The sequence below is a fragment of the Nannospalax galili genome, unplaced genomic scaffold (genome assembly GCF_000622305.1).
Source record: "Nannospalax galili isolate Female #2095 unplaced genomic scaffold, S.galili_v1.0 scaffold667, whole genome shotgun sequence".
NCBI classification, from domain to species: domain Eukaryota; kingdom Metazoa; phylum Chordata; class Mammalia; order Rodentia; family Spalacidae; genus Nannospalax; species Nannospalax galili.
In genome coordinates, this window is record NW_008358387.1 from 1,230,883 (window position 1) to 1,240,882 (window position 10,000).

A 10,000-nucleotide genomic window follows, 5' to 3' on the forward strand; every position below is an offset into this window, starting at 1 on the left:
CAAGGCCAGCCTGGTCTACATAGTGAGTTCCAGGACAGCTGGAGCTACAGGGAGACCCTGTCTCAAAAAGACAACAACAACAAAAAATTGTATTATTTTTATTTTACATGTATGAGTATACTGCCTGCATGTGTGTAAGTGCACCGGTGTCATGCAATGTCTATGGAGATCAGAAGAGACTGTAGGATTCCTCTGGAACTGGAATTATGAACAGTTGTTAGCCACCAAGTAGGTGACTGAACCTGGGTCCTTTGCAAGAGAGCCAGTGATCTTAACCACTGAGCCATCTCTCCAGCCCCAATTTTTTTTTTTTTTTTTTTTTTTAGGATTTCATACATGGGACTGATTAAGAGCACTGGCTACTCTTGTAGAGTACTGGGGTTCGGTTCCCAGCACCCACATGATAGCTAACAACCATCCATAACTCCAGTTCTAGGGGGGGATCTGACGCCTTCTTCGGACCTCTGGGGCATTGCACAATACTGGTGCACTTACATCCATGCAGGCAATAAACTCGTACACACAAAATAAAAACAATAAATAAATATTAAATTAGAATTTCATATATGAGTATTGTATTTGCATCGTTCATCGTTTCCATCCCTCCCAGTCCCCTTCCAACTCCTTCCATGCCCTCCTATTCCCTCACAATTTCTTGTCCTCCTCTTCAATTAGTATTGTTACATATATACACATACATTCGTAAATATACATATATATAATGCAGTGTCTATTTAGTGGTGCTCTTGTGGTTGACAAATTATATTCTGTAAAAAAGCTCAGATCAAGGAGCTGGAGAGATGACTCAGAACTTAAAAGCACTTGATGTTCTTTCAGAGGACCTGCGTTTGGGTACCAGGGCCAACTGGGTGACCAATAACTCCAGACCCAGGGGATCTGATGCTGCTTCTGGCCTCCTCTGGCATTGCATGCAAGTGGTGCACTTACATATATGGAGGCAAAAAATTCATATACATAAAATAAAAATAATAAATGAACCACCAGGCACAGTAGCCCATACCTTTAATCCTGGCACTCAGGAGGCAGAGGCAGGCAGATCTTTGTGAGATTGAAGCTATCCTAGTCTACAAAGTGAGTTCCAGGACAGCTGAGATTACAAGGAGACCCTGTCTCAAAAAGAAAAAAAATTAGAAAAGAAGAAAAAGTATGTATAGTCAGATCCAGGGGTCTTGGGAGATAGCACTTTTGATAAAGTACTTGCCTTACAAGCAAAATGACCTGAGTTCCCCAGAACCCATCTTTAGAAGCTGAGCATTGTGGTACATGTTTATAATCCCAGTACTGGGGAGACAGAGACAGGCAGATCCCTGGAGTTTGCTGGCCAGTCAGCCTAACTTACTTGGCAAGTTTCAGGCTAATAAGAAACTCTGTTTTAAAAGTAAATGAATGAGCCAGGCGTAGTGGCACATGCCTTTAATCTCAGCACTCAGGAGTCAGAGGCAGATGGATCTCTGTGAGTTCAAGGCCAGCCTGGTCTACATAGTGAGTTCCAGGACAGCTGGGGCTACAGGGAGACCCTATCTAAAAAAGACCGAAAAAAAAAAAAAAAAAAAAAAAAAGTAAATGAATGAAGCCGGGTGCAGTGGCACACACCTGTAGTCCCAGCACTTGGGAGGCAGAGGCAGGCAGATCTCTGTGAGTTCAAAGCCAGCCTGATCTACATAGTGAGTTCCAGGACAGCTCAGGCTACAAGGAGACCCTGTCTCAAAAAGACAAAAAAAAAAGTAAATGAATGAATGGAGGAATGAATTAATGAATGAATAAGTAAATTTGGATAGCACTTGAGGGGTTGTCTCCTGGCCTCCACACATATGTGAACATGTATGCACACACATACACACACACACATGCACTCACACATGCACAAACACATATAAAAAGTTAGAGATGAAACCAGGCGTGGTGGCATACACCTTTAGTCCCAGCACCAGGGAGGTAAAGGCAGGCAGATCTCTGTAAGCTCTAGGCCATCCTGGTCTACAGAGTGAGTTCAGGCCAGATGGGGCTACAGGGAGACTTTGTCTCAAAAATTATAACACTCTCTGAATAGGATGTATATACATAGCTGGTGCTACATAAATATTTTTTGTGGATAGTTGAAAAGTAATACATTTTGTGTATTTTTTAATTATTTTATTTCTGTTATGTGTTTTCTTGCATGAGTTTATGTGTACCCCAGGCAGAAGAAGGAGTTAGATCCCCTGGAACTGGAATTATAGGCAGTTGTAAGTTATGTGGATGCTGGCACCAAACCCAGGTCATCTGCAAGAACAGCAAGTGCTCTTAACCACTGAGCCCTCTCTCCAGGCCCAGATTTTATATTATTTTAACATCAAAATAAGCTTAAGTCTTTTCACCTCGAATGGCACTAATAACTGAGACTCCAGAGAGAAATAACAGAAAAAGAAGCTAAGTTTGGTGGTGTTGGTGAGGGTGTGTGTGTGTGTGTGTGTGTGTGTGTGTGTGTGTGTGTACATGTATACATACATATCTGTGTTGAGTGCATTTGTTTTGTTGTTTTGTTGCCTATTTTGAATTCTCCAGATTTTCCTGAAAATGTTTTCCCCACAATTTCATTTATGGAGGAATGAAAAGAATATGGCCCTGACTACCCAATGCGGATCATTTAGATTCAGTCCTTGGCAATATCTTGCATCCACCTCATCTGTGTGTATGTTGCTGTGCACCTCAACACATTCCACCCCTAGGTTCTCTAGCCTGCCTCTTCCACTTTCTCCAATATTACCAGTTGCCATCACCTCACCCAAGAAAAGGAAGGATAATTCTCTAATTCTTTTATCCAGCCAATAGTCAGACTGTCTGTCATCCTTAAAATGTCTCTTGCAGACAGCATTTTTCTCAATGCGGATCTAATCAAGTTTGACTCATTGCTTCGGTTCCTAAGAGTGACAAACTGACTTTACTATTTTCCTTTTAAACAGAACTGTTTATTTATTACTAGGTTGAGGGTCAAACCTGAAGTCTTGTACTTGCTAGGCAAGTACTCCATCACTGGATCACATCTCCAGCCCTCCACTCTTAGCCCCCAGCTTGACTTTTAGTCAACCTGAGCATTTGTGACTGTCTTGAATCTCTAATATCAGCAAGAAAGAAATATTTTTATTGTTGCTTTCAAATCTAAGCTTAGCTGGTATACCTCTGTCCTACACAGTTAATTTCTTGGTTCTGGTTAAATCTGAGGTATGGATTGGTGTCTGTTATTTTCACTTAGATGGGATGGATAATCATCCTTATAGACTTATTATTACTCTTTCTTCCCTTCCAACACCATCTTGAACCTAGAATAGCCATGTGGTCTACTAGCCATTTACCCCAGATGAATAAACTAGTTTATTTTATCTCTTAATGATTAATCCAAAGAAGGACCCATGACCCATGAGGACAACCAGAACAGAGTTAAACACTAGAACTTTTAAATAAACTGTTGGGAGGAAAACATTTCCTGTTAGACCTGAGAGAGGAAATTTATACAGATGTTCCTCATCTTACCATCTAGGTGTGTATTCATAAACTCTGAATTGAAAGTATCATTAAGTTCAAAGTTCATTTAATATATTTGACCTGCTAAGCATCCTAGCTTAGCAACACAGTGCACTGAGGAGTATTGAACATTCACTCTTGTGATTGCAGGGTTGACTGGTAGCCATGACTTCCTGCCAACGCTCTGCTTCATGAGAGCAGTACTATGTCGCTATATGTTGCTAGCGCAAGAGAAGATAAAAATTCAAAGCTAAAGGCATATTATATTCATATTGTTTCCACAACATTATAAAGTAAAAAAAAAAAAAGCCAAACATGGTGGCCAATGCCTACAATCCCAGCACTTAAGATGTGGAGGCAGGAGGATTAGAAGCTGAAGGACATACTCAGCTACACAGCAAGTTCGAATCCAGCCTCAGTCCCTTGAGATCCTGACTATAAAAAAAAAAACAAAAAAAATACCCCAACAAAAACAAAACACATACATAAAACCATGTAATTCAAGGATTGCCTGTAATGCAAAAAAGAAACCACAGCCCAGTCAGAGTGTGAGCCCTGATCTAAGCCTATCTGAAGACAGCATGCCACATGCCCACCCCACACTCTCCTACTGTATTTGCCAAAAAATTACCTTGTTTGTTCATGGCAATGTGGGCTGTACTCTCTGTTATTTGCAGTGGAGTCCCAAGACAATCTCTCTTTTTATCCATCATTCATTCCTGAATGTGCTATGCTCTAAGACAAAGAAACAAGTAATAATAATGCCAAGTAAATTAAGATACAACTTCATGGCTCAAAATACTATTATAAAACATAACACTATATGTTTAACCACTATGCAAAAATAGAAGCTGGTTACCAATATCCAGGAACCCCCCTGAAAGTTTCTTTTCATTCACACCTATGCCACTAGCCTCAAAGGTGGCCATTTTTCTGACTTTAATATAGTTATTTCCTTTTCTTTATGCAAGTCCCTAAGTATTGAAGTTAAGTCTCCCTTGTTCTTAGAGGTTATATGAATTGAATCAAATGTCTTGTATGGTTTTGTGACTAGTTTCAACTGCTTAAATTATGAGATTCAACAATGCTCTCATGTAAAACTACAGTTCATTCATCTGTCTTTTTCTTTTCTGTTGTTCGCATTTTCCATTTTTCATGTGTTGATGTGTGTGTGATTTTCAAGTGTGTATGCCTGTTTTGAATGTGTGTGGGACATGCCCAACACATCAAGAATCATCCTCAGTTATTCTCCCACATTGTTCATTAAAGTAGGGTCTCTCATTCAAGCTTAGAGCTCTCCAATATCGCTAGTCTCGCTTGCCAGCTTGCTGTGGGGATCACTTACCTCTGTCTTCTGAGGCTGGAATCACATATGCTCACCTGTCATTTCTGTGTAGGCTCTGGGGCTCTGAACGCTGGTCTTCATACTCGCACAGCAAGCACTTTAACCACTAAGCCATCCCTCTAGCCACCCCCCACCCCAGTTCATTCATTTTCATCCCAGCATAGAATTTTCACATATGAATATAGAATTATTCATTGATCCATTCTACTGCTTATGACTGTTGGGTTCAGGAACACTAAAATCCTACTTTGGAACTGCATAGTTATCAGCGTTTTCAGAATCGGCTTCCTACTTACTGTATTGCCTTAGTTTCTTTTGTTGTTACTGTGATAAAATACTCTGACAGAAGCAACTTAAGGGAGGGAGAAAGGGTTTATTTTGGCTCAAAGTTTAGGTGGCAGTGCATCATGGTGAAGAAGTCACAGAGGCAGGAGCTTGAGGGAGCTGCTCACATCACATCTGCAGTCAGGAAGCAGAGAGCACCGAATGCATACTGGTGCTTGGCTGGTTTTCTCTGTTTTATACAGTCCAAGGTCACCTGCCCAGGGAATGGTCCCTTTCACAATTAAGATGAATCTTACCTCATGTAATGTTAATGTAATCAAGATAATATCACATAGTTGTGCCTATGTGAGTCTGGATTCTGTCCCAGTTGACAATTAACACATCCATCACATGTGTCCCTGTGTACACGCTTCTCTAGAAAATGATCACAGTGCCACAGGGCTGCGTGTCTTCAACTTGCCGAGGTAACACCAAACTGTTTTCCTAGGCCTGTCCAGCGATTTACACTCTTACCAGCACTCTGGGCTGTTCTTGCTGCTGTAACCTGAAGGCGGTGGTGGTGTCTGTTCTTTTCATTTTAGCCATTCTAATGTGGAATTAAAATCACATTTCCCTAACTGCTAATGAGGCTGAGTACTTTTTCATGCTTACTGGCCTTTTAGACTTCCTCTTCTGTGAGTTGCTGAAGTCCCTTACCCAATTTTCTCCTGGGTTGGTTGCCTTTTGCTTTGTTTTGTAATTGCTTGTTCTGAATGCAAGCCCCTTGTCAAAGGCACTGCAAAATTTTCTGTAGTTTCCCTTCTTGTTCCCAAAATGGTGTTGTTAGGTGGTGGTGTGGAGTGACACAGGGTCTCACTAAGAACACCAGGCTGGCCTTGAACTCACAAAAATTCTCTTCCTTCTGCCTTCTGAGTGCTGGGATCAAAAGCACCCTGCCTGAAATGGTGTCTTTTGATGACTATAAATTATTCATTTAAATTTAATTTTTATATGCAATGCTTGTTTTATACATGTCTTTCCTCTGTTTCACAGAGCTATTATGTGTCTATCTGACTGGATCTATTTCTGAGCTCGTTATTCAATCTCACTGCATTGTGTCTATCCTGTGCTGATACCCAATAGGAAGTCCTTTTTGCTGTGTAAGAGATCAAATTCTGGGCCAGGTGTGTGTCAGTCAACTGCTCTATTGAACTATACCCCCAATTCCCAAAATCTTGATGTACAGCAGAAAACCCAGTCAGGTTTCTTCATTTTCAAGAGGATCTTGATTCTGAGTTTCCCTATCCATTTTCAAATCCACTTGTTAATTTTCCTAAGGTTCCACTGAGATTTTTCCTTTTCTACTTACAGATCTTGCTCATCTATACTTACATGAATTTCTAAATGTTTTGATGCTTTATAGAATGCTAATAGTAATTGTAGTTATATCTTATAGAAGGCTTTGAGGATGTCAGTAACTTTCCTTGATCCCAAGAACTTCCAATCTGTTAGAGAATAAGGCAGACCCATGAGGGTGTGGGCTAGTTATGTCAGACGTACAAAGTCTGATATAGGTTTGTTATAGTGGAAAGTTATTATGAAAAAACACACAGTGTGAGAGGGGCAGAAGGAAGGGAGGAATATTCTGAGTATTGAAGAATATATAGAACTCAGAAGTGAGAGTAAAGAATAGGCAAAAATAGAGGCTTGGTACCAGCATGGTGGTCAGTTCTCTTGGACCTTTTAACCAGAAGTAGTTTCCCAAGTGGCATGAAAAGTGTGAGCAGGGTGAGGCTTTGAGAAGAGGTTTGTCATGCAAGGGAGGGGTCATGGTGGGTATTCCTCTCCTGTCCAATGGTGCTGAGATGTATCATGCGATTACTTACAGAGGCCAGTATGTGTCCCCTACCTGGTGCCCACCTGAGAAAATGAAAACAAAAAGCCCAGGGCTACAGGATAGAAGGTGCTGCCTTGGGATGAAGGAGCACTGCTGGAGTACATCAGAACAAGAGGCACAGGGGTGTTTCCTGTGGCGCAGAAGCATGTCACTGGAAAGAGGACTGACTCCAGGTGTCTACGGTCTGGAGGATGAAATAAGAAAATAGAGGGACCCAGCATTTAAGAAGCTGTTGGTAAAAATCTGGGTAACATGCAGTCATCTGGGGCAGAGATAAATCCTCCCACACCACAGATACTAGAATTAAGAATCATCAGAGAGGGGCTGGAGCTTTGGCTCAGCAGTAAAGAACACTGAATGTTCTTGCAGAAGACCTGGGTTCAAATCCCAGCACCCACATGGCAGCTAACAACTGTTTGTAACTCCAGTTCCAGGGGTCTAAGGCCCTCTTCTGACCTCCATGGGCATTGCATGACATGGGTGCACTTACATACATACAGGCAATACACACATACATGTGAACTTAAAAAAAAAAAAAATCAGAGAAACATTCCAGCACAGAGGGGGAGGGGCTCACTAAGAGGCCGTTGGATCCCCTGGAATTGGAGTTATGAACAGTTATTGGCTGCCATGTGGGTGCTGGGAATCAAGCTTGGGTCCTCTGCAAGAGCAGTCAGTGCTCTTAACCGCTGAGCCATCTCTCCATCCCTTTTAATATTTTATGCATTATTTTTATTTTATGTGTATATTGTCTGCATGTATGTAAGTGCACCATGTCATGCAATGCCACTGGAGTTATGGATGATTGTTAGTTGCCAGGTGGGTGCTGGGAATTGAACCCGGGTCCTCCTTAAGAGCAACCAGTGCTCTTAACTACTAGTCATGTCTCCAGTCCTGGATAGTTTTCTTTAGGAGTGTGGCACCTGATAGGTTGCCCATGCTCCACTGGATGGCCCCACAACCAAGCACATATAGGCAGCACAGATTGGCCTCAGAGGAGCATAAAAAAAAGATATGAAGTTGGGGGGATGGCAAGGTATGGGAAGCGTTAGGGGGAAGAATGGGAACTGAATATGGTCAAAACATTGTACGCATGTATGAAATTCTCAAAGAATTGACAAAAATATTATATATTTTTTAAATTTAATTTTATTTATTCTTTTTATTTTATGTGTATGCATGCATTGCCTGCATGTAGGTAAGTGCACCCGTGCTGTGCAATGCCTGTGGAGGTCAGAAAAGGCTGCCGGATCCCCTGGGACTGAAGTTATGGACAGTTGTTAGCTGCCATATGGTGCTGGGATTTGAACCTGAGTCTTCTACAAGAACAACCAGTGTTCTTAACTGCTGAGCCAGCTCTCCAGCCCAAAATATTACATTTTTTCTTAAAAGAGTCATCAAAAAAAATCCATGGAGAGCCACTCACTTCTTGCTGTAGTTATTAGTTACAAAAAGCTACCTGTTGAGATGTCAATAGCAGTTCCAACTCTATGAAATATCTATTTCTCTTATGTTGGAAGTGTGCCCTGCCCTTCTCCAGCCCCCTTCTCCAACACTGTATGAAAGTAGCTTCATGAAACAACTAGGGAATCGGTGATATTGTGGGGTCTCTTTGACCAAGTAAGTCACTGTCCCCTGTGTTTGCACATATCCTTTTCAATTAGCTGTTTTTTTTTTAAAGTGGGGAGAGAGGGAGCTGGAGACATGGCTCAGTCATCAAGAACACTTGCTGTTCTTCTAGAGGACCCTGGTTCAATTCCCAGCACCCACATGGTGGCTAACAACCCTCTGTAACTCCCGTTCCAGAGGATCCAACACCCTCTTCTGGCCTGTGCAGGTACTACCTGCATGTGGTACACTTACATACATGCAGGCAAAACACACATACATGTAAAATAAAAATAAATAAAAGATTTTTAAAGGATTTGTACCAAGAAAGAAAGAACTAGGTTATATAGCTGCTGGACTCAGGGAACTTGAAGGCCACCAACCACCTGCCCTGACTGTGCAGACGTCTTCCCACTTAGAGTCTGATACAGCCTCTGATGTACATAGGGAAGGTATGGGTAGAAAGAAAACAGAAGCTACAGGCCTCCACACATAGAGAACTCTTGGTTCTTTAATGGAGATTAAGATGTTTCATTGACACTTTGACTACATATATTCTAATCACCAAATCAACAATGTGATTTACAACTTAAAGTCTTTCTCTCTGCTGACTATATTGGACCCTCTCCATTTCCTTAGCCCCATCCCTATAATTAAATACCCCCAAACCTGTGTCAACTAGTTAGTTGCTGGGAGTCTGGAGTCTCATAACCAATTTTTGCTATTTCTTTCTGACATCAGAAGCCAACTGAGGACAGTTCATCCCTCTGAAGGACTGGGTTAATGCTGCATACTTTTTTAAAAAAATCTTTTATTTATTTTTATTTTATGTATATGTGTGTATTGCCTGCATGTAGGTAAGTGCACCCATGTCATGCAATGCCCACGAAGGACAGACGAGGCTGTTGGATCCCCTGGAACTGGAGTTACAGACAGTTGTTAGCTGCCATGTGGGTGCTGGGATTTGAACCCGGGTCTTCTGCAAGAACAATCAGTGTTCTTAACTGCCAAGCCATCTCTCCAGCCCCGATGCTGCATACTTTTTATTGGCCACTTTTGCATCACTGTGATCAAAATACCTGAGGACAACTTGAAGGGAGGAATTATTTATTTTGGCTCATGGTTTCAAAGATGTCAGTCCATCATGGTGGAGAAGGTATGGTGGAACAGAGCTATTCACATCATTGTGATGTGGAAAAAAAAAAAGGGAAAAGGGGGGCATACAATGAGAGATCAGAGAAAGATGCAGCCCCAGAGAAGTGCCCAGCTCCTGTTTTTCACCATCTTGCAATCATGCCGTCCTAGGATCAAGGAATCTGTTAATTCATTAATTCAATGTCCTCATAATTTAATTGTCTATGGAG